The following is a 23,978-nucleotide window of genomic DNA, read 5'->3' as shown; positions in this document are numbered from 1 at the left end:
ATTTGTATGGAAGAGCTAAAATGTGCCAAGAGGTGTGCCAGTTCATTTTTCTGGGTGTTTATCATTTAGCCAACAGAGAATCTATTACACAGTGGTTTGTCTGGTCTGTATTTAAAGGTCTCCTGGAAGAGGGGTCATTTGTTTGCTCATTCATTCAACAGATATTTATTGAGCACTTACTATGTGCTGGGTGTTTTTTGGGGTTCAGAAGTTATAATGGTGAACGAAGAGCTCTGCCCTCAGGAAACTTACATTTTAGTGGAATGACACAGACAATAAATAAGTAAAATACATAGTATATTCCTAGAATGTGATAAATTCTATGGAGAAAAATAAAGCAGGAAAGGGAAAATGTGTATGCTGGAGGGTGTAATTTTTAAATAGAGGGGCCTTGCTGAGACATGTGACATTTGAGCAAAGTCCTGAAATAGATGAGGGAGTGGGCTATTGTGGTAATTTAAAATAATTGGCTTAAATTAGGCAGGTATTAATTTGGAAAAATCATTTGGATTTTAGCCAGTTTAGAATATATGTGCATCATTTTTTTGTAGTGACAAAATGTATGAGGAAATTTGTCAGATGCAGGTAAAAGCTTTAGTGCTATATGGAGATTAACCTTGTAAAAGAGACTTCTGAGAAACATTTTTAGTGGTAACACCTCATTAAGAGGAGTATCTCAGTGGCCACACATGTGAAGGCAAGTTGGGGTGCTCTAAAGACCAGCTAGATACAGTATTGTTTTCCTCTGATGCTACTCATTGGAGAGAATTAAATGGTAGGGGAGTCACTGATTGCAAGGTAAATTATTTTATGAATTATTCTGATTTCAATTTTTTAATCTGAGAGGTCAGTGTTAAGTCCCAAATATGTTCTACAAAAGGGGAAAATAAGTCTTCTGATATCATAAAACTCTTATACTTTTCATTGGATTTTATAGCAATAAAAGAAGTTTTCAATTAACATATACAACACTTGTTCTTATAGAACTGACTTGTCTACTTTACACAAATGATTTAAGAAAAGTGAATTGGCAGCAGTCACCTTCAAACTGATTACTGTCTACATATAGTATTTTTTGAGCAAATATTCTTTTTTTTTATTTTGAGATGGAGTCATGCTCCACTGTGCCCAGCTAATTTTTGTATTTTTTAGTAGAGATGGGGTTTCACCATATTGGCCAGGCTGGTCTCAAACTCCTGACCTTGAGATCCGCCCACCTCGGCCTCCCAAAGTGCTGGGATTACAGGCTTGAGACACCGTGCCTGGCTGAACAAATATTCTTTAAAATGAATTTTTCAAACTCTCTTGACAATCTCACAGATAGAAAAAACTTTAGAGAGAATCTGGGTCAATCTCTTGTTGCATAGATCAAGACATTTACTTTCAGATGTTTTCTTAAGGCTTCAAGGCTGTGGCTTCACAAAATTCATGTAGTCTCCTTCTAAGACTTGGAAAAAATTAGGAAAAAAACAAAGTCTATGAATTCCTGTCACATACCTTCAAAGATGTCTTGCTTATAGATGGCGAAGGAAATGAATTATCCCCTGAATTTGTGTATTAATCAGGTTAAGCCAAACTGTGCTGGGGTAAGAAACATGTCTCCATATCCTAATCTTAATGCAATAGAGGAATTTGTGTTACTTGTGCAAACTGATGGAATCTCTGGTGGACAGTTTTCCTTTTTGTGGTAACTCAGAGATTTAATCTTCTTTGAACCTCTCAACATAGGGCATGTCACACTTGAGGGGAAAACAGACTGGAGAGATTATATGTGAAACTTCACCACCATAGCCTGCAAGCGACACATGCCACTTCATAGCGCACTGACTAAAACTATAGTCAACTGCAAGGAGACTGAGAGGGATGTTCTTATAACAACTGGCAAAGGATGTGAGATGGTGAATTGTATGTGCCAACTTGAATTCCAGGTTTTCTAACTTGTAAGTGACAGATTGTGAGACTTCTCAGCCTCCATAGTTGTACCCACAGTAGATCACCTCATATCTCTGTATCTGTCTATCTACTATCTATCTATCTATCTATCTATCTACCTATCTATCTAATCTATCATCTATTATCTATCATCTATCAATTATCTATCTAATCTATCTATCTATCTATCTATCTATCTATCTATCTATCTATCTATCTACCTACCTACCTACCTATCTTATCTATCTATCTATCTATCTATCTATCTATCTATCTATCTATCATCTACCTATCTTTATCTATCAATCTATCAATATCTATCTATCTATCTATCTATCTATCTATCTATCTATCATCTATCTATCTCCTATTGGTTCTGTTTCTCTGGAGAACTCTGACTAATTCAGAGAGGAATACTATATATATTAGAGAGACACTAGTAATGCCTATAATATCTTGCATCTTTTTTTTGGCTATTTCACTGATCTAGTGTTTGATGTTGCAGTAAGAGCATTAATTACATGTTTAACAATTGTTCTCACTCCTTCACATTAGTTGCTACATATTATCATCAGAACAGCCTTATGAGGTAAGACGAATGAAAGGATAACTAGAAAGAGCCCAAGAACACAATATTATAATCATCTATAATATATATATTAGGATATTGACATGGGAATACAAGTGTCATGTTAGTTTGTGTATTAGATATGTGTTATTTGTTAAGTACGGGGTTAGGGTCCTAGGTTTCTCTGTTTGTAAGAAGTTAGGTTAGAGTCTCAGACAAGCAGAAGCTGGGTTAGAGGTCTGGGCTTCTTTGTTAGAAAGGTACCTGCAGTACTGGAAGATTTTTTTTTTCCTGGCTGTTTCTGTTGAGTAGGAATTTACTTCCTGACTCCCTGGGCTGAATTTTTTTTCTGGCACTTTGTGAGGCCTCTCTGTTTTCCCTGTTTGATGCTGTGTCTCCCATGGGAGCTCCTCAATTGACTCAACACCGCTTCTTGAACCCTTGCTCACGATATGCTCTACTAACTGCCCACCTCCTTGTTGGTATGATTTTGCTGAGGATAATTTGGAACATCAATAGCCTCTTTGGGAAACTTAAGATATCCTCAAACTGGCATCTTTAAGACCTCTTCTTTCTTGTTACCTCTGTTCCTCCTTCCTCCTTTTACCACTTTTGATCTTCTCCTTAGCTCCTTTGAATTTTTTGATATGTCTCCCTTCAAACTCCTGCCTCCTCCATCCCTCTGTCACCCTGCCAGGCTGTTTCCCTTTCTACTCCAGCCCCTCAGTCACTTGAACTTTAGGCCCCCTGTGCCCATCAGGGTTCTCAAGGGACTCAAAGATTCCCCCAAAGCAACCTAAGGCTGAAAAGTAAGAAAAGAGAAAGGGATAAAAAGATAATTGGAAATAGATAATATTATATCCATTGATATGGGCTTTGGAGACATTCAGCCAGCTTCTTGATGTCTCTTCAGTTGCTCACCCAAAGTGTAGGCCAGTTTCCACAAGATTACATATCAGGGAAAATAAAAACTCTGAAAATACCCTCCAAAAATATTGGTAAAAAGCTTTAGCCCCTATTCAGTAGGTAACTTCAACTTGTCCGACTTTGGTCAGAGGCACAATTCAGATAAAAATACAAAGTGGAGAGTGAGTTTCATGTCACTGTGTTGCCTGATTCATGGCTAAAATTTTAGAATGAAAGCTATAATATATCTGTTTGCAGCTGTCTATAGGTTTTTATATGTCTATATATCTATATTATATATATATGATATATTTCTACCTTCAGATGGTGTTACCAAATTAATCTATAAAACTTCTTAAAGGAGTTCTACTCAAATTGGCTTAGAGATAAATGGATGCTTACATACAGTTTATATAAGTTAAATATTCCCCAAACTCCCAGAAATATAGAAACTAATCCAAATACTTTTTAAGTTCATATGACTTGAGTAAATCTTTAGCAAATAAGATTAGTTTAATATTGTCAGTTTAATAAAAGCAGCTATATCTTCTGAGTTATCAGCATTAAGTATAATATAAGCATACATTTTATTCTTCATGGGTTTACTCATTGAACAATATTTTATCTGCTGGATACTTAAGATTATAAAAATTATACATACAATAAAAAACAAATGTGTAAGTAAAGATGCAGTAAAGGAAAATTGTTTGGTATTCATTATTTCATATCAAATACTTGTAGTAAAACAAAAAAACTGAGTAACTTTTCACATGTACTGTAAAAATAGTTAACAGAGAATTAATTTGAGATAATGGTTAGCTTTGTTTGGTATTAGAGTATGCCTACTTGAAAAGTTTCTAAAATCTTTTTGTCAGCTTGCAACCTTAGAGTTATGGTAAGTTAAATAGTCATTTATATGATATTCACTAAATATCTAAATCATTTCTAAATTAACTAAGCTACTGAAATATTCTATACTGAGCAGTCAGTTTAAGTTTATATTCTTTTGACATCTTGTTTTTATGTGGTGTAGAGAAGCTAAATGTATTTGGGTCTGTTTATAAACATGAAAAATTATACTATCTATTGTTTATATAGATTGCAAAATGATGTATTCATACATTTGCTAGTCTGCTATCCATTACTGGTATGTGAGAGCTCATAATTGTCTACCTCCTAGTTTTCTTGTAAAAGAAAGGTTACTGACGGTTAAAAATTATAATCAACACATGTAATTAAAACTATTAGAAAAAATAACAGTAAAGGGAGACAAATGTGTATAAAAGCTAACCAAAATATGAAGAATGTGTTTTGTTGAGGGAGTTTTGTCTTGTTAAGTGAATAATTTTCTCCTAGAGTAAGATGACTGGTTGTCTCAGAATGAGAAAGAGGAAAATGTAGGGAAGAAAAACTGAATGGATATTATGAAGTTGTAAATGGTTTGGGGAAAAGAAATCTTATGTAGGAAAGCTGGCTAAGGTTCGAACTGATTTATTTATGAGGTCTTTTTTGTTTTTAGAAATGAGCTTTAACATAAAAAAATAAACTGGGCCAGGTATGGTGGCTCATGCCTGTAATCCTAGCACTTTGGGAGGCCAAGGCAGGTGGATCACTTGAGATCAGGAGTTGGAGACCAGCCTGCGCAACATGGTGAAACCCCGTCTGTATTAAAAATACAAAAATTAGCCTGGTGTGGTGGCGCGTGTCTGTAATCCCAGATACTCAGGAGGCTGAGGCATAAGAATTGCTTGAACCTGTGAGGCAGAGTTTGCGGTGAGCCAAGATCGCACCACTGCACTCCAGCCTGAGCAACAGGGCAAGACACTGTCTCAAAAAAAAAAAAAAAAAAAAAAAGAAAAAAGAAAAAAAACTGGTGGAAAACTATAAGTTCATTTTCTCTCTGTTAAAACAACAAAGTTTTCTTGGGTTATGGGTCTGCTCTTAATGAGAGAATGTAAAAGAGTTTTTAAAAAATGTTTTAAATAATTTGCCTACAAAACCAAGATTTTGTGCTGTATCAGAATTATTTCCTGTGCTTTATGTTAAACTTTATTATGTTCTTGATTATTTAAGTGAACCTAGGTGTTGTTTCATAGTTATTTGTGATCTTATTTAAGTGTTCAAACCTTTTGACATTTTTGAAGACCTTCCAAAATAAAGTCCTAAGTGAAATATTTTTGTTCTCAAACTGACCTTGAGATTTCCCAGACGGTCCCCAGAAAATATCTAAGGATTTGTTCTATAATCTTGTGAAGACAAATGTTAAAAAATAATTTGGTTCATTTTATATGCTAAATTGCCTGGGAAACATTATCAAATAAGTGATGCTTAACCTTCTTGAAGTTATATTTGTTTGAGTAATTTGTAAACTTTATTTCAGTAATTATATGAAGTTTGTAAAAATTTGTCAATACTCTCACTGTCCGTGATATGTTCAGTATAATGCTATCAATTTTAATCAGTTATTACTTTAAACTGAAATAAACAATTTATCTTGTCAGTGACAAGATAAGGTATGCTTTTACCTTTTCTCTTAAACTATCTATAAACTACAAAAATTTAATAGTTTACATTTTTATCAATGGAAGTGAAAAGTTTATTTCTTCTCCCTACCAGATTCGTCTAGAATTTAGAAACTCTTATTGCATATTCTTATTTTCATGGCAATATGGCTGTTTGCATAAACCCCATAAGAATCTGTTCTCCTTGATATACCTAATGCTAGATGACGAGTTAGTGGGTGCTGCGCACCAGAAGGGCACATGTATACATATGTAACTAACCTGCACAATGTGCACATGTACCCTAAAACTTAAAGTATAAAAAAAAAAAAAAAAAGAATCTGTTCTCCTTGTAACAGGACCTCATTGGAGACATTAGTTATATGCCTAAGGCTCTAACCTGAATGTCATATGTGAGAATGATGTGCATAGAACCTGACTTAAGGAACTAAAATTGACTTTATGGAGCAGATGCTTCCAAAACCCTCTTGAAACATATTGCCTGATACGTGGCTGTAGAGTTCCCAGCCTTACTACAGGTAAGTAAGGTTATTTTCTGGTAGGCCCAAGAACCTCAGTATATCTTGGGGACCTTAAGAATAGAGGAATCTATCCAAATTTGTAAGTACTAAAAGTGAAATCTGGTGGCGAGTTCTTGTTCTAGCTTTCTAGCCTTGAGAGGTTTTTTTAATAGTTGAATCTGAGATATCTTATAAAGTTCTAGCAAAGTAAACTCAAAAAGACCTATGTGTTCAATTAGCATTCTTGTGGTGTTTATGCAAATAATCAAGCCAGAGGCAATGAGACCAGATTTAGTTTTTTAACAAGAATAATCATAACCTTACTTTTGTTATCTATGATCAAAAAGCAGGGAAGGCTGTGAGTATAAACATTTTGGTTCAATGGAAAACTGTAGTTCATTCTTGTGTGTTCTCAGTTCTAGTTTCTTCCAACATCTGGCTCTAACTCTCTAAACTTACATTTCTAAATTTTTTTCCACCCTCCCAATCTGGCATCACTGATAACTAAAACCATCCTTTCCCAAAGCCCTGTAAGCTGAAACTAGATAACTTGATATGAACTTCAAAGCAGTTACTGCAATAGATCGTGTATGGGCAACCTCTATGCCTGTTGTGTGGGCCACTAAGAAAGTTCACAGAAATATCTGATACCACTGCCAAAAGCATTCAAATTGCAAACAACCAGGAAATCTGTCAGATTGCTACTGTCATTATTGGGCCCAACATCTAGAAATCTTCTCAACTGGCTGCCCTCTAGACCCAGGAACTGGATTTCCAACAATGAATCTTTGTTTTTCTTTTATTTTCATAGAAATTCCCCTCATTATATGCCTGACTACTTGCACCATCCAGCAAATATCTTCTACTACCAAGACCCAAGAAATGCTTTAGCTGGTCCTTAATGGACAAAGGATGACCAAACAAGAAAATGGACTTAAATTGTTCAGAAGAAAGAAGAGTGTTTCTTCTTTCCTTGAATGAAAATGGGAGGACTGACAAAGATTCTCTCCATGGCCCAACTCTAGTCAGGACGCTCTGAACTCTTTTCCCAACAAATCCCTGACTTTCAGACTTTCATGTTCATCTCTGTATTGTCCAGTTTTAGCAAGAATCCTTCTAAGTCAGTTTCACCATAATCCTTCAGCCTAGATATCTGATCACCCTTGATATCTGGTTGGATTCCTCATCTTCCATCATCCTGCAGATGAGGTCTGATTACCATAGCCTGCTTTCAGCAAGAACCCTATTAGGTCATTTTAGCCGGGACCTCTGCATACCCCTGATATTTCTTCATGGTAATCTTCCATCCACTGACCTCTCCCCTTACCAATTGGCTCCTTGGGTATAAATTCCCACTTTTCCTTCTTGTATTTGAAGTTGAGCACAATCTCTCTCCCTCACTGCAAAACCTCATTGGAGTGGTCCCTAAGTCTATTTTCCTGGTCCCGAAAATAGTCTGCCTTACTGTGCTTTAACAAGTGTCTGAAATGATATTTTCTTTGATGGTTATCAGGCTGGTTTCTAGGAGCACAAAGATAAATCAGACAGAATCCCTTTTATCAGGGGACTTATACTGTCCTGGGCAAGACAAACACAATTCATGGTAGTGATAAGACAGAAATGTACAAGGTGTAGAGAGATTCAGGGTGGTTCAGTGTTCAGTGAAGACTTCTGCTGGAAATGTGCACAAGAGGAGTCTTGAGGGTGAAATAAGGGTGAGCCAGTTGAGAAGAGGTAGGAAAGGAAATTGCATTAACAAGGCATCAAGATGTGAAACAGGTGGTACGCAACCTCCAAATCCATACCTTTTCCCAAAACCTTATTTATTTCCTTTCCACAACCTCTTACTTCAAAGTTGGAGGAGACAAATATAGAAATGATTTGTTCCTTTTCCTAAGATCACAGGAGAAGCGAGAGTATACACAGTTTCTAAGGTCAATGCTTTTCCAGAATGATATTTCAATACAGGAAACCTGTTAAAGCCAAGAATTCCAGTGACTCTAACACATGCTTCTCTGATCTTCCCTTCTGATTAGATATTCTTGTTATATAACCTCAACCCTGGGTAGTGTCAGGATTATTGAGGATCTTTGGGCCTTCAGATCATCTCAGTGGTATTTAAAAACAAAGCTCATTTTCCTGGAATCTTAAGATGAACAAAGTTTGAATAATGTTGTGTATATTTTCTATTAGAGAAAATTACTGCAGTTCTTTCTTGAATTCCATGGAAATCTTCCCTTTCCATAAAAATAATTGCTGACATTATCTGGGTCTTTTTAAGAAATGCAGTTATCCTTTTATGAACACTACAGTTTTTCTTTGGAAACACGCAGCTGTTCTGAGAACATCAAATGCAGTAAGCTGATTGTGTGGCAACTCAGAAAGTTGGTCTCTTTTGTTGGTATCTTTACTTTGATTAGCATTAAAGATTCGAGGATTATTTGTAGCCTTTGTCAAGTCTCCCTGGAAGGCAAGATGCCTGTGCAGTACTTGCTAGGTGTCCCCTATTCAAGTTCTTGGGTATGCGTGGGCAGTGGGGTGGAGGGTCCATATGATATCACTTATAGTTCTTTGCACATAATAAATTCTCAAAAAAAAGTCTATTAAATGATAAAAATGAGTAAATGAATGATTGAAACTTCTATAAGTAGACTAGTATGTGTGTGTTTGTGTGTGTGTGTATGTGTGTGTATTTTCTATAGCTTCTTAACTGGTCTCTCTGCTTCTGCACTTGTCTTTTGCAATTCATTCTCAATAAGCAGTCAGAGTGATCCTGTTAAACAGACTTAGCTACCCGGCATGATTGTGTCTGATAACGTAATTGATTCCAGGAGTGGCTCCAAAATTCACATCCCTGTAAGGAGATTCTGACATCCAGCATTCACAGATAAACTCTGGTCATGGGAAATGGGAAAAGGAAGAAATTGAAGTGGTTGGATGCCCAATTCTGGAATAAGTGCAAAATCAGAAATGCTCAGGGGCAGCTTTGATGAACTCCAAGGCTGGAGTCTGATAGTGAGAAGGTAAGGGAGAGAGGTTAAGTGATGTAATTCTCACTGTGGGCACAGAATGGGGAGATGTTTGTGTTCCACTCACATGCATCCACTGTGGAGGAGGCCCTCAGCTATTGGATTGGCAAGATGGCTGTCCATCATTGCTTTCTTCAGCTATTAGATCCTGGCACAAACATGGTGATGGCAGCAGTGTGGGAAGCTCCACATAGCCCAAAACATAGATTTTCCCTCACCAAGGCAGATCCCTGACTTGGTGTCATTCCCCAGAGATACCCAACAATTGTATATTGATTACACAGACCCTCTTTAAACAGGAAGGGGCAGTGCTTTGTTCCCATTGGATTAGACACATGTTCTGGGTAAAGAATCGCCTCCCTGCCCACTGTGCTTCTACCAGCACTACCAGCCATGGGTTTACAGAGTGCTCTGCCCATCACCATGCTTCAAAACATTGCCTCCATTTTGGGGCATACTTTGCAGCAAATAAAGTGTAGCAATGAGTTTATGACCACAGAATTTGCTGACTTTACCACTTACTTCAATGGCCCAGAAGCAGTTACAGTACTGGCTGGGAGAAAACACCCAGAAAGGGCCAGGCACTGTCATATTGATTAGGGTGTATTTACTAGGATGATTTGGCCCAAATACCAAGGAAAACATGGGTTTCTTTTTCATGATCAAGGCAAGGAGGGCTATGTCTGAACCCAGGGGATTCTGTAGAGTGTCCTTTAATGTTCTCTTGCCCAATAGTCCTGGTCAATAGAAAGCTCTAGCAACTCAAAAAGTAGCCCCCTAAGGACTGAGATCCTACAGAAATTGAGGCTTAGGTCACACCTTCCACCCTGGTGTGTTGCAGAATGTAAGATAAACATGAAATTAGTGGTGGAAAAAGGAAGTTATAATTGTCAATGCAGGCTTCATAACTCATTAGAAAAGCAGTGATCATAGCAGCTACATTTTATGTTAATTATTGCTTTTTCTGCCTCCTCCTGCCTCCTTAGATTTAGAGAGCTGTTGATGGCTAATGTTTTATACTTTAGGTAAGAGTATGACTTCATTCTGTAATAATGTAATAGGGAAGTAACTAATGGTTTGTTTGTCATCTATGTTAGGGAATGGATTTTTTTTTTCCACCCAGATAAATGATGAGTAGATGCTGAGGAGTAAAATGAGTAGACTAAGATGGAAACCTATTATTGGTCCTTCAGATTTACACTCCACCCTCCACTCCTGCTTGGGTGCTTCAGGAGGCTGACTTTTATGGACAACATCAAATGGATGCCTTTGCCTTCTAGCTTAGCTGGGTTCAGGCAAGGGGAGGCACTGGCAATATATTGGAATGAGGGAAGTGATGTCAGTATAGTTATTTGCCAGCTCTCTTCCTGCTAGATTACAGTGGGTGGGTGCATTCCTCCAACTGAGGCCTCACTCAGCTCTCCCTCAGGGCTCTGGTAACTGCTCACTCTCTTCGCCTCTTTAGGCCAAGGATAGCTGGGACTCTTGCCTTTAATAACACTGGGCACTGTATTTCACCCCCTTGCATGCTGTAAACTCTGTCTGTACATTTGTAAATTTTTTTTCATTAAATCCTGCTCGGCCTCCAAAGGCTACAGTCACTATTTCCATTTTACAGATTAAAAAACTAAGGCTGAGAAAGGGTAAACAACTTCCACAAGTTCTCACGGAAAGTCAGCTCTGTCACTGGTAACCGTGGAACTAGGTTTGTATCTAGGTGACTCTCAGACAGTTAAGTAAGTAAATGGTATCAAATCCTTATTACTGCATGATATATTGTTATTGAAGAATAACAAGAAAAAAAGCCAAATTTAAACACGATCTGGTTGGAGTTTCTGTTTTTAATATGATTTACAGAATACAACCTTATCTACCTATTCTAAATAGGCCCCTGCTGATTTAGTCACAGGCAATCTTTTCTTCTTTAAGTTTGGGGTACCTGTGCAGGACGTGCAGTTTTGTTACATAAGTAAACGTGTGCCATGGTGGTTTGCTGCACAGATCAACCCATCACCTAGGTATTAAGCCCAGCATGCATTAGCTATTCTTCCTAAAAAGAAAAAAAGCCCAGGCCAATTACCATGATAAAATTACCTTTGGTGAAGATACACTATATGTGATGCAGAGAGTGAATGCTTAGTCCTTGGTTGTGGGCTATCACATGTCTTTAACATTGAGTCTAATTTATTCCAAGATTCAGTCAGCTGCTCCTTGTAAAACTGGTTCTTTGTTCTGCCTCCCCCTGTGCCCCCTGACTGCCTGACAGGCCCCAGTATGTGTTGTTCCCCTCTATGTGCCCGTGCATTCTCATCATTCAGCTCCCACTTATAAGTTAGAACATGCGGTATTTGGTTTTCTGTTCCTGTGTTAGTTTGCTGAGGATAACGGCTTCCAGCTCCATCCATGTCCTTGCAAAGGACATAATCTCATTCCTTTTTATGGCTGCATAGTATTCCATGGTGTATATGTACCACATTTCCTTTATCCAGTCTGTAAATGATGGGCATTTGGGTTGGTTCCATCTCTTTGCTATTGTGAATAGTGCTGCAATGAACATATATGTGTGTGTATCTTTATAACAGAATGATTTATATTCGTTTGGGTACATACCCAGTAATGGGATTCCTGGGTCAAATGGTATTTCTGGTTCTAGATCCTTGAGGAATTGCCACACCATCTTCCACAGTAGTTGAACTAATTTACATTCTCATCAACAGTGTAAAAGCATTCCTATTTCTCCACATCCTCTCCAGCATCTGTTGTTTTTTGACTTTTTAATAATCGACATTCAGTCAGGGGTAATCGTTACCTTTTCCTTGGTCTGAAGTGTTTTTTTTTTGTTGTTGTTGTTGTTGTTAAATTTTTTTCTACTGAGGTAAAATATACACATATAATTGACTGTGGCTGGTGGTTACAGGAGGGGTAACTATTGAGAGGAAGTGAGTCCTTTAGGAAGGCTGCAGTGTCTTAAGCACTTCTATTTTAAGGCTAAAGTTAATCATTGGCTTAGGTTAAGCTTGTCCAGTCTGCAGCCTGCAGGTTGCATGTGGCCCAGAATGGCTTTGAATGCGGTCCAGCACAAATTTGTAAACTTTCTTAAAATATTCTGAGTTTTTTTGCAATTTTTTTTTCTTTTTAGCTCATCAGCTATTGTTATTGTTAGGGTATTTTATGTGTGGTACAAGAAAATTCTTCTTCTTCCAATGTGGCCCAGGAAAGTCAAAAGATTGGAAACCCCTGGCTTAGGCTATCTTTATAATAAGTATAAATTCTTTAATTTACTAATAAGCATCTGAATTTAAAATCTGCCTACTTGTTGACTAAAACATTTCACCCTAAGGATTTATCTTAATGAGATGCTTATTCATTGAGCTAATGCTTGAGAGCCTATTATGCATCAGACACTGTTTTAGGCCTTTAGAGTATATCAGTAAAGAAAACCAAGGTCGCTGCTCTCATGGAGCTTTCATTGAAGAGGGGGCAGACAGACAGTAAACAATAAACAAAATAGAATAAATTATTTAGGGGTTATAAGGTAATAAATGCTTGAAAAAAGCAGAGCATGGTAACTAGGGAGTATGGGAAGCTGTTGATAAAAGTAAGTATGGTTTTTAGTGAAATTCTATTGAGCAGTTTCCATTTGAGAAAATTCTTTTTTTTTTTTTTTTTTGAGACGGAGTCTGGCTCTGTCGCCCAGGCTGGAGTGCAGTGGCGCGATCTCGGCTCACCGCAAGCTCCCAGGTTTACGCCATTCTCCTGCCTCAGCCTCCCGAGTAGCTAGGACTACAGAAGCCCGCCACCACGCCTGGCTAATTTTTTTGTTTTTAAGTAGAGAAGGGGTTTCACCGTGTTAGCCAGGATGGTCTCGATCTCCTGATCTCGTGATCCACCCGCCTCGGCCTCCCAAAGTGTTGGGATTACAGGCGTGAGCCACCGCGCCCAGCTGAGAAAATTCTTAAAGGCAGTGAGGGAATTAGTCACGTAGCTACAATATCTGGTAGGAGAGAGAAAAGCATTCCAGGAAAAAGCTAAAATTAAGCAATACATATAAAAGCCATAGGCATGTGTGCTCTGGAGGAAAGGCATGAAGGCTGGGGTGCCGCCCCTGAGTGAGAAAGGTGGAGGGACGTAGGGAATACAGAGGGAGGTAAGAGGGGTCATGGAAAGATATTTGGGCATGCAAAAAATACAGAAAAAATCATTTGAAAAGTCCAGGGACCTCAATTCAGTTGGAAGGAAGCAAAATGAAAGAAGACAAATTAGAAATAAAAAACCATGGGTTCTTCAAAAGAATGTAGTTAATTTTTATTTCTAAAACGTGAGATATATGTAGGCAAGCTGTGTCGCTGTGTTGTGAGAGAGCTTATTACCTCTCAGAAGTATGGATTTAATATTGTGATTAATGTGATTTAAAAGGTAGAGAAAGGAATTAGAAGGCACATTTTCAACTCAGCTCTAAAAAATGGGATTCACTCTTGAAAGTTTTGTCTGCTCTGAGATACTGAGATATATGGAAACTTAAGCACATTTTGACTTAAGGCCTCATAAATGTAGTATATGTAATAAAATAGACCAATGATCAGCCCTGACTGTAAAATGTAAATCAAACTCAAATTCAATGTTTCTCATCAAAAAGGCATTGTGAATATATCACTAATATCTCAAAATTTCTCTCTTAGAAGTTGGATATACCTGACAGTGTGGACAATGGAATCAAAAAAACTTAGTTTAAATTTTGACTTACTGTCTGCCCTTAGGCAAGTTACTTTCTCTGAGCCTCAACTCTCTCACCTATAAGATGGTGATGATATCTATTATTTAATGATAATGAGAATTATGTAATTTATTGCACATAGTAGGTATTCAACAATGACTATTATTTTCTGTCTCTTCATTTGCCTTTCTAATCTCTATGAAGGTTTTCTCACATTGACATTCTACTTTCCCCTCTTGCATCATTTCTACCACCTTCTTTTCTAAATTGTCTCTTTTATACACATGACATTTTATAATTACAAATAAGGAATGGCTCTAAGTGGAAGGTGAATGTATGATTTATTTATTGTCAGCAACTGAAGTTTGGTATTAATTCTACTGAAACCAACATTTGGGATGCATTTTCTAACATTTAGATAGACAAGTATAAGTTATTTCACTCAAAAGATGAACTCATTTAGCCAACAATTAGCTCATTCTGCCAGCTTGAACAAGATGTTTTTGAAACTATCCTCACAGGGTTAACTAGAATCCTGGATGGAAATATAGTTATAATTAAGCATTAATCAGGCTGCACTTTGGTCCACTTCCTTGTAACATAAAACATTTCTTTATGAATTACTTAAGATGTTTCTTAGATCCTGAATTCCAGCAGAACAGCTGACACCAACCAGTTTGAAGACCCCCACAGAGGAACTGAATCAGCATGAGAATGCAGGGTCTTCATCTTTCTGTCTTACGACTTCACCCTGTACTCTGACCAATCAATGATAGCTACACTTCAGCCAGCTCCAAAACCCTTAACAACCCTAGACCCAAACTCCTTGGGGAGATGGTTTTGAAGTTTCCTCCTGTCTCCTCATTCAGAGTCCCTAGGATTAAACCTCTGTCTGCTGCAACCCAGTTTCTCAGCACACTGACTTGCTGTGGACATCAGGCAATGAACCTACTGTGGTTACATATTTCTCCTACATCATCGTATTCCTAGTTTCAGATTGGAATACACATATGAGGCAAGTGGGCAATAGGAGTCAAATAGATATTCCCAAAGCTACGGTAAAATTCCTTTGCAGTTTAGATGCCTGAATATCTATCTCAAAACGTGTTCATTTCAATGTGTAAAAATAAATAAAATTTAAAAGCTGTTAGAATCCCCACCCCTGCCAAAAATGCTTTAAGCCCTGAGAGAGATGTGACTGTGATCTGAGCCACATATGGTTACCATTTCTGTTATCAAATTATTGATAAGCTTACTTTTGTATTTTTCTTGTTCACAATGACTAGAGAGAATTAAATGATGTCAGGGACAAAAACCTCTCATCTTTTTATGAATGACTCTTGCTAAAGATTAACTTCTCGTTTGTTGTCCTACTTTGCTAGACCAGATGGCAGAAAACCCAGGACTACTATATCCTCTATAAAAGGTCTATGTTTAATGTACCCTTCCCAAAAAGAAACTGCCTATAATCAATAGAATTGCTGTAACTATGTGCCAACTTTGTATGAAAAATGTAATCCTGCTAAAACACCTGTCCCTGCCTATCTAAATGGAATCTTAACTTCCCTACTTCAGAATGTTCACCCCATTCCTTTGGAGTTGGTGTTTCTAGGTGGTCCATCCTCACACTTTGCACTTGAATAAACTCTTTAAATTAGATTTTGACCCTTTCAATTATTTTAGGTTGACACATGTCTGGGCAACATTTGTCCAAAAGATTCAAACACTTAAAAAAAAAGTTTAGCTTTTCCCCAACTTTCATCCATTTTCATTGATCTTGGCCTGTTACACTGCAAGTGGTGGGTCATATGTTAATTTCTGGCCCATTATGGAGTAAAAAATGTTGAGAACATTGTCCTTATTCATTTAACTTGTTTTTAATACCATGGAGTTTAGTTCACGGTACTCTGGGAGTTTTCAAACATTTTTCACAATATAGTCATTGCAGTATATTCACAATATAAATAAATTTTTTCAGTACATATTCACAACACATTCATCACAATAAACACTTATTTGATGCCTAAATTCAAGAAATAGTTGTGGGAGAATCTACTATGTGCTGGGCACTATTCTGGGTGCTGAAATTCAGCAATGAACAAAACAAAGTTTCTATTTTACATGCCTCATAATGAATTATTCTGTCAATTTGTAATGTTGTATTTATTTTTTATTAAAATTTGTGCACATTTAAGGAGTACAAGTATAGTTTTGTTATATGGATAGATTGCATCGTGGTTATGTCTGGGCTTTTAGTGTAACCATTGCCTGAAATTTGCAGTTTTATAGCTGTAAGGTGATGAAGAAATGGTATAATCCACTAATTTTGCAACAAAATAGACAGGCTGGAGTCTTAAGCTTAAGTAACTTCCCACAGGGTCACCCAATTAATGTCAGAACATGAACTAGAGGTTGTTTGATGATTTCTACTATAGGAGGAGAATATTAAACATCTTTGTTATGCGTATCCTGGGATCTTCTACCTTCCCTAGGGCATAACAAAAGGGCTGAATTCCAGATGTTTATGTTTAGGGCAGCTTTGTAATTCATTTTTGCTTTTATTATGGTTTTTATCCATCTGTTTTTAAATCTCTTTACTCAGCCCAGGCCAATTACCATGATGAAATTACCTTTGGTGAAGATACAGTATATGTGATGCAGAGACTGAATGCTTAGTCCTTGGTTGTCAGCTATCACGTGTCTTTAACATTGAGTCTAATTTATTCCAAGATTCAGTCAGCTGATCCTTGTAAAACTGGTTCTTTGTTTACAGTCAGTAATTTATATCATTGTTAAAACTCCTAGACTGTGCGATAAAACTTTAGAATGAGGCAATTCAAGGATAAGATGGTCAGAAAGTAAATCAGGTGCCTTGGACTATCCTCCTAGAAAATGAATGTAAAAGAGACTCTGCGGGACTTAATTTTTAATAATCTAACACATTAGTAATTGTCAGGCCTCTGAGCCCAAGCTAAGCCATCATACACCTGTGACCTTCATATACACATCCAGATGGCCGATTCCTGCCTTAACTGATGACATTCCACCACAAAAGAAGTGAAAATGGCCTGTTCCTGCCTTAACTGATGACATTGTCTTGTGAAATTCCTTCTCCTGGCTCATCCTGGCTCAAAAGCTCCCCTACTGAGCACCTTGTGACCCCCACTCTGCCCTCCAGAGAACAACCCCCCTTTGACTGTAATTTCCCTTTATCTACCCAAATCCTATAAAACGGCCCCACCCTTATATCCCTTTGCTGACTCTCTTTTCAGACTCAGCCCACCTGCACCCAGATGATTAAAAGCTTTATTGCTCAAACAAAGCCTGTTTGGTGGTCTCTTAACATGGCCGCACATGAAATTTGGTGCCGTGACTCGGATCGGGGGACCTCCCTTGGGAGATCAATCCCCTGTCCTCCTGCTCCTTGTTCCATGAAAAAGATCCACCTACGACCTGGGGTCCTCAGACCCACCAGCCCAAGGAACATCTCACTAATTTTAAATCAGGTAAGCGGCCTCTGTTTACTCTCTTCTCCAACCTCCCTCACTATCCCTCAACCTCTTTCTCCTTTCAATCTTGGTGCCACACTTCAATCTCTCCCTTCTCTTAATTTCAATTCCTTTCATTTTCTGGTAGAGACAAAGGAGACACGTTTTATCCGTGGACCCAAAACTCCGGAGCTGGTCATGGACTAGGGAAGGAAGCCTTCCTTTGGTGTTTAATCATTGCAGGGACACCTCTCTGATTATTCACCCAGGTTTCAGAGGTGTCAGACCATGCAGGGATGCCTGCCTTGGTCCTTCACCCTTAGTGGCAAGTCCTGCTTTTCTGGGGGAGGGCCAAGTACCCCAACCCCTTCTCTCCATGTCTCTACCCCTTCTCCACTTTTCTGGGGCAGGGGCAAGAACCCCTCAACCCCTTCTCCTTCACTCTTAGTGGCAAGTCCCAATTTTCTAGGGGGCAAGAACCCCCAATCCCTTATTTCCATGCCCCGACCTCTTATCTCTGTGTCCCAACCCCTTATTTCTGCACCCTGACCCCTTTCCCGCTTTCCTGGAAGGTAAGAACCCATGAACCCCTTCCCTCCATGTCTCTACTCTCTCTTTTCTCTGGGCTTACCTCCTTCACTATGGACAACCTTCCACCCTCCATTCCTCCTTCTTCTCCCTTAGCCTGTGTTCTCAAGAACTTAAAACCTCTTCAACTCACGCCTGACCTAAAACCTAAATGCCTTATCTTCTTCTGCAATGCTGCTTGACCCCAATATAAACTCAACAGTGGTTCCAAATAGCCAGAAAACGGCACTTTCAATTTTTCCATGCTACAAGATCTAAATAATTCTTGTCATAAAATGGGCAAACGGTCTGAGGTGCCTGACATCCAGGCATTCTTTTATACATTGTTCCCTCCCTAGACCCTGTTCCCAATGCGACTCATCCCAGATCCTCCTTTCCCTCCCACCTGTCCCCTCAGTCCCAACCCCACGCTTCGCTCAGTCTTTCTAATCTTCCTTTTCTACAGACCCATCTGACCTCTCCCCTCCTCGCCAGGCTAAGCCAGGTCCCAATTCTTCCTCAGCCTCTGCTCCCCCACCCTATAATCCTTTTATCACCTCCCCTCCTCACACCGGGTCCAGCTTACAGTTTTGTTCTGCAACTAGCCTTCCCCCACCTGCCCAGCAATTTCCTCCTAAAAAGGTGGCTGGAGCTAAAGGCATAGTCTTTGACCTCTCCCAAAATCAGTTAGCATTTAGGCTCTTTTTCATCACATATAAAAACCCAGCCCAGTTAATGGCTCATTTGGCAGCAACCCTGAGACGCTTTACAGCCCTAGACCCTGAAAGGTCAGAAGGCCGTCTTATTCTCAATATGCATTTTATTTTATTACCCAATCTGCTCCCGACATGAAATAAAGCTCCAAAAATTAAATTCCAGCCCTCAAACCCCACAAGAGGACTTAATTAACCTCACCTTCAAGGTGTACAATAATAGAGTAGAGGCAGCCAAGTAGCAATGTATTTCTGAGTTGCAATTCCTTGCCTCCACTGTGAGACAAACCCCAGCCACATCTCCGGCACATAAGAACTCCAAACGCCTGAACCGCAGCTGCCAGGGGTTCCTCCAGAACCTCTTCCCCCAGGAGCTTGCTACAAGTGCCAGAAATCTGGCCACTGGGCCAAGGAATGCCCACAGCTCAGGATTCTTCCTAAGCTGCGTCCCATCTGTGTGGGACTCCACTGAAAATCGGACTGTTCAACTCACCTGGCAGCCACTTCCAGAGCCCCTGGAACTCTGGCCTAAGGCTCTCTGACTCCTTCCCAGATCTTCTCAGCTTAGCAGCTGAAGACTGACACTGCCTGATCGCCTCAGAAGCCTACAGGACCATCACAGATGCTCTAGATAACTCTCACAGTGGAGGGTAAGTCCGTCCCCTTCTTAGTCAATATGGAGGCTACCCACTCCACATTACCTTCTTTTCAAGGGCCTGTTTCCCTTGCCTCCATAACTGTTGTGGGTATAGATGGCCAGGCTTCTAAACCTCTTAAAACTCCACAACTCTGGTGTCAACTTAGAAAACATTCTTTTATGCACTCTTTTTTAGTTATCTCCACCTGCCCAGTTCCCTTATTAGGCCAAGACATTTTAACTAAATTATCTGCTTCCCTGACTATTCCTGGACTACAGCTGCATCTCATTGCCACCCTTCTCCCCAACCCGAAGCCTCCTTTGCATCTTCCTCTCGTATCCCCCCACCTTAACCCACAAGTATGGGACATCTCTACTCCTTCCCTGGCAACCGATCACATGCCCATTACCATCCCATTAAAACCTAATCACCCTTACCCCACTCAATGCCAATATCCCATCACATAGCATGCTTTAAAAGGATTAAAACCTGTTATCAGTCGCCTGTTACAGCATGGCCTTTTAAAGCCTATATACTCTTCTTACCATTCCCCCATTTTACCTGTCCTGAAACCAGACAAGGCTTACAGGTTAGTTCAGAATCTGCGACTTATCAACCAAATTGTTTTGCCTATCCACCCCGTGGTGCCAAACCCATATACTCTCCTATCCTCAATACCTGCCTCTACAACCCATTATTCTGTTCTGGATCTCAAACATGCTTTCTTTACTATTCCTTTGCACCCTTCATCCCAGCCTCTCTTTGCTTTCACTTAGACTGACCCTGACACCCATTAGGCTCAGCAAATTACCTGGATTGTACTGCCGCAAGGCTTCACAGACAGCCCCCATTACTTCAGACAAGCCCAAATTTCATCCTCATCTGTTACCTATCTCGGCATAATTCTCATAAAAACACACGTGCTCTCCCTGCTGATTGTGTCCGATTAATCTCCCAAACCTCAATCCCTTACAAAATAACTCCTTTCCTTCCTAGGCATGGTTAGTGCGGTCAGAATTCTTAAACAAGAGCCAGGACTGCACCCTGTAGCCTTTCTGTCCAAAAGACTTGACTTTACTGTTTTAGCCTAGCCCTCATGTCTGTGTGCAGCGGCTGCCACTGCTTTAATACTTTTAGAGGCCCTAAAAATCACAAACTATGCTCAACTCACTCTCTACATTTCTCATAACTTCCAAAATCTATTTTCTTCCTCATACCTGACGCATATACTTTCTGCTCCCCGGCTCCTTCAGCTGTACTCACTCTTTGTTAAGTCCCACAATTACCATTATTCCTGGCCCGGACTTCAATCCGGCCTCCCACATTATTCCTGATACCACACCTGACCCCCATGACTGTATCTCTCTGATCCACCTGACATTCACCCCATTTCCCCATATTTCCTTCTTTCCTGTTCCTCACCCTGATCACACTTGATTTATTGATGGCAGTTCCACCAGGCCTAATCGCCACACACCAACAAAGGCAGGTTATACTATAGTACAAGCCACTAGCCTGCCTCTTAGAACCTCTCATTTCCTTTCCATCAGGGAAATCTATCCTCAAGGAAATAACTTCTCAGTGTTCCATCTGCTCTTCTACTGCTCCTCAGGGATTATTCAGGGCCCCTCCCTTCCCTACACATCAAGCTCAAGGATTTGCCCCCACCCAGGACTGGCAAATTAGCTTTACTCAACATGCCCCGAGACATAATTAAAATACCTCTTAGTCTGGGTAGACACTTTCACTGGATAAGGAGAGGCCTTTCCTACAGGGTCTGAGAAGGCTACCGCAGTCATTTCTTCCCTTCTGTCAGACATAATTCCTCAGTTTAGCCTTCCCACCTCTATACAGTCTGATAACAGACCAGCCTTTATTAGTCAAATCAGCCAAGCATTTTTTCAGGCTCTTAGTATTCAGTGAAACCTTTATATCCCTTACAGTCCTCAGTCTTCAGGAAAAGTAGAACAGACTAATAGTCTTAAAAACACACCTCACCAAGCTCAGCCACCAACTTAAAAAAGACTGGACAATACTTTTACCACTTTCCGTTCTCAGAAGTCAGAGCTGTCCTCAGAATGCTACAAGGTACAGCCCATTTAAGCTCCTGTATAGACACTCCTTTTTATTAGGCCCCAGTCTCATTCCAGACACCAGAGCAACTTAGACTGTGCCCCCAAAAAAGTTGCCATCCCTACTATCTTCTGTCTAGTCATACTCCTATTCACCGTTCTCAACTACTCATACATGCCCTGCTTTTGTTTACACTGCCGGTTTACACTGTTTCTCTAAGCCATCACAGCTGATATCTCCTGGTGCTATCCCAAAACTGCCACTCTAAACTCTTGAAGTAAATAAATAATCTTTGCTGGCAGGACTATGATGAATCTCCTTAGGCACTCTCTAATCAGGTGTCCTGGGTCCTCCCAATTCTTAGGCCTTTTATACCTGTTTTTCTCCTTCTCTTATTCCATTTAGTTTTTCAGTTCATACAAAACCATATCCAGGCCATCACCAATAATTCTACACAAGAAATATTTCTTCTAACAACCCCACAATATCACCCCTTACCACAAAATCTTCCTTCAGCTTAATCTCTCCCACTCTAGGTTCCCATGCCGCCCCTAATCCCTCTCGAAGCAGCCCTGAGAAACATCGCCCATTATCTCTCCATACCACCCCCCAAAATTTTCACCATCCCAACACTTTACCGCTATTTCATTTTATTTTTCTTATTAATATAAGAAGACAGGAATGTCAGGCCTCTGAGCCCAAGCTAAACCATCATATCCCTGTGACCTGCACATACACATCCAGATGGCCCGTTTCTGCCTTAACTGATGACATTCCACCACAAAAGAAGTGAAAATGACGTGTTCCTGCCTTAACTGATGACATTTTCTTGTGAAATGCCTTCTCCTGGCTCATCCTGGCTCAAAAGCTCCCCTACTGAGCACCTTGTGACGCCCACTCTGCCCGCCAGAGAACAACCCCCCTTGACTGTAATTTTCCTTTACCCAAATCCTATAAAATGGCCCCACCCTTATCTCCCTTCGCTGACTCTTTTCAGACTCAGCCCACCTGCACCCAGGTGATTAAAAGCTTTATTGCTCACACAAAGCCTTTTTGGTGGTCTCTTAACACGGACTCGCATGAAAGTAATCATCTCTGCTACATCCTTTCAGTCCTGCCAGAAACACTTAGAAATGGATTTGGTAGAAGGAAGAAAGCAGGCTAAGTGATCTAGTACTTCAGCACTACATTGTAGGAAGCAAGTGAAAGCCAAGAAAGCAAACATTTTGCCACTTAATGTAATTTCACCAATAAATATGAGGTACCAGAAAATTGATGTTTAGGTCCCAGGAGGCAAAAGATGGTTTAACTTTACTGCCTACTTTAGTTCACTTTTAGGCATGGTTTATCAGAAAAAATTTGAGACATGGCACTAACCTTTATTAATGAAGGTATTAACCTTTATGTAATGAAAAGTAGCACTTCTTTTCCAAAACCCCATTACAGCAACATTTGTAAATGTTGCACAAAAAGACCTATCTATGCAAATATATTGTCACTCAGAATGAATTGAAAGCATTCAAATAATTTTTTGTAAATGATTATTTGGTATTACAAACTAAATCAGGTGAGAGATGACTTTGTCAAGCACCAACTCCCAGATTCCCATTTCTCTTGACCCTTGACCACGCTGAGGACCATACACCAGTAAAACTGCACCTGAGCAGGAGAATGGATCTAACCACTAGAATTTGTTTTTCAGTGTGTCCTGAGAGCACGCTTTTTGACCATGGTCCTTCCTAGGCCTTACTACCTTTCTCTCTGGGAACCAACACAGAAATCTTTCTGTGACTTTCTGGTTCAAAGAAGCTGAAGGAGCTTACAAGCCAGAGGTAACGATATAGCCCCAGAACTTTACTGATGCATAAAAGCATATTAGAGTAATTTCATATTAATATAAAAATCTTATTTTTCTTTTTCTTATATAACCTAGTTTAGGAAAATAATAATAACCATAAAATAAGAAGTGATTAGTGCATTACCCTTTGGAAGACAGTCTACCTTTGCTGGCCTCTCCCTCTAGGGTCAAATTTCAGAGTGATTTTGATGCTGGTGCTCTAGAGCCACCATGTATATTTCCTTGTAGAAATTAAGAAGCAAAATGTTAGTCATTAATGGGAAGATGCCAGAGAATGCAGAGCCATTTTTAGAATAGGGGAGTCAGCATTTCTAAAAAGCCTGATATATATTCAATAGATTTCTTTTATTATTATTATTATTATACTTTAAGTTTTAGGGTACATGTGCACAATGTGCAGGTTAGTTACATAGGTATACATGTGCCATACTGGTGCACTGCACCCACTAACTCATCATCTAGCATTAGGT

The sequence above is a fragment of the Gorilla gorilla genome, chromosome 1, assembly GCF_029281585.2.
Source record: "Gorilla gorilla gorilla isolate KB3781 chromosome 1, NHGRI_mGorGor1-v2.1_pri, whole genome shotgun sequence".
Classification (NCBI taxonomy): domain Eukaryota; kingdom Metazoa; phylum Chordata; class Mammalia; order Primates; family Hominidae; genus Gorilla; species Gorilla gorilla.
This window is presented reverse-complemented; position numbering follows the sequence as displayed.